The 2,500-nt window shown below is 50.0% G+C and overlaps 1 pseudogene; it reads left to right on the top strand.

Moving 5' to 3' along the window:
• LOC143263184 (large subunit ribosomal RNA) overlaps nt 1–2,500 on the top strand; it is a 7,605-nt pseudogene that overhangs the window by 2,726 nt on the left and 2,379 nt on the right.

The following is a 2,500-nucleotide window of genomic DNA, read 5'->3' as shown; positions in this document are numbered from 1 at the left end:
CTGGCACGGACTAGGGGAATCCGACTGTCTAATTAAAACAAAGCATTGCGATGGCCCCCACGGGTGTTGACGCAATGTGATTTCTGCCCAGTGCTCTGAATGTCAACGTGAAGAAATTCAAAAAAGCGCGGGTAAACGGCGGGAGTAACTATGACTCTCTTAACCATCAGTCTCATAGTTTAGCAAGCAGCCCCCTTCTCGTGGGTCCCGCCGCCAGTACCTCCTTTGGAGGGAAGCTAAGAGCTGCCTCTGCGAATCTGGCCAGTAGGGCTGCCACCCCTACTGGTCGAAACCTAACTGGCCCAAAGAATATAAAGAAAAAGCCTCGGATGGACGACACACCCATGTTCGGTGGTCGTCAAGGCGGCTCGTCCACTGGCGACGCCGCACCAGTTACTGAAGGCGGGTCGGGCTCCGTTCGTACCTCGAATGAGGGCTTCGCGTGTGAATATCCTGGATGCGGTCGGGTATTTTCCACCAAAACCGGCCGCGGAGTCCATCAACAGCGGGGTCATAAGGATTGGTATGATTCCCGTCAGGATACGACGCGGGTTAAGGCACGATGGTCACCTGAAGACTTAGCCATTCTCGCGAGACAAGAGGCGCGACTGACGTTACAAGGTGTGACTTTCTTGAACCAGGAGCTTCTGAAAATAATACCCAACAGAACTCTTGAAGCAATCAAAGGGCAAAGGCGGAAGAAGGAATATAAGGCCATAGTTGAGCGTTTCCTCAATGAGATGCGCTCTCCTAACGATGCGGCCACTCTTCCTGCCATTGGAATCATTACACCTCCTACGATCGATACCAACCTCGAACCACACCTTCCTGACGTGACTTCGGGTGATCTCTCTCAAGAGACAGCCCGGAACTTGGTCTTGGAGTATTTACGGGGGCTGCCGGCCTTTAATGATCACAATTTCAATACTGATGTACTCAATGAAATTGTGAGGTCCCTCAACACCTGGGAACAAGCGCGGATTATCGAAGAACTTTCTATTTACCTTCGCAAAACCTTTCTGATTCGTCGTAAGGTATCCGTGCCCAAGATAACAGCAGCTCCTAAGTCAGTATCGCGCCGAAAACTCCGCAGGGCTGAGTATGCTAAGGTGCAGAAGGCGTGGAAGCGAAACAGAACAACTTGTTTACGTGATATACTTAGGGATAAGAAGACGTCCTCGGCACCACCTGAGGAAGTCATGGTCCCATTCTGGGAGAAGATCATGACCTCGAAAGACACTATGACGCCCGGTACCACACCTGCAACGGGGGCTCTGACGGAACTATGGGCGCCTATCTCACCTAAAGAAATTAGGGCGGCTTTGCCTCCCTTGGGTACTGCGCCTGGACCAGATGGACTCTCCGCCAAAGAATTCCGAGGTGTTCCGATCAATATTTGGACGAGAATTTTTAATATCTTTGTCATATGTGGTAAACTCCCACAACATCTCTTGGAGTCTCGGACAACCCTCATACCAAAAAAAGACGGTGCCTCGGAACCCGGGGATTTCAGACCCATCACGGTCTCATCGACCATCACAAGAGCCTTCCACAAAGTCCTGGCCAACCGGATGGCTAAACTCATCCGGGTGGACCCGCGACAGAAGGCCTTTAGGCCAATTGATGGATGTTCCGAGAGCATTTTCCTAATGGATTTTATTTTAAAGTTCTCGAGACAGAACCACCAACCTCTGTTTATGGCGTCCCTGGATGTGGCAAAAGCCTTTGATTCGGTCACACATCAGACCATAGTAGATACTCTCCGATCATCTGGAGTTCCAAGTCCAATGGTTGAGTATATAGCGGATACTTATGACCGATCGTGCACGCGGCTTCAATGTGGAGGCTGGGAATCTCATGCGATACACCCTACTTGTGGGGTTAAGCAGGGAGACCCACTATCACCGATAATATTCAACTTGGTGATTGACCGACTCTTCTCCAAACTCCCTAGGGAGATAGGAGTACGTATCGGAAACTCCATTGTTAATGCCATTGGATACGCTGATGATCTGGTCCTATTCGCACTATCACCTGCCGGTCTCCAACAGTTGCTCGACGTCTCTACGATGTATCTACATGAATGTGGTCTACGGGTGAACCAGTCGAAGTGCTTCACAGTGTCCTTAAAAACGGTCCCTAAACAGAAGAAGTCGATCGTTGATGCGGCGCAATCGTTCAACTGCCTCGGGCGTCCGATCCCAGCACTTAAACGCACGGATGAATGGAAGTATCTGGGTGTTCCGTTCACTCCTGAAGGTCGACTCATGAAGAATCCTCTTGATCGAGTCAAACAGGAGATACATATTCTAACAACGGCACCCTTGAAACCCCAACAACGTCTGTTCGCGTTGCGAACAATGGTACTTCCTGCATTATATCACCTGCTAGTGCTGGGTTCAATTAATATCAGTTTACTGAATAAACTTGACGCTACGATTCGGAAAGCGGTTCGAAAATGGTTAAACCTGCCGCACGACGTTCCTAATGCGTACTTCCA

Source organism: Megalopta genalis, unplaced genomic scaffold (assembly GCF_051020955.1).
Source record: "Megalopta genalis isolate 19385.01 unplaced genomic scaffold, iyMegGena1_principal scaffold0369, whole genome shotgun sequence".
NCBI lineage: Eukaryota > Metazoa > Arthropoda > Insecta > Hymenoptera > Halictidae > Megalopta > Megalopta genalis.
Note: the sequence above shows the minus strand (reverse complement) of the source record. Positions and strands in the feature narration are given on the sequence as shown.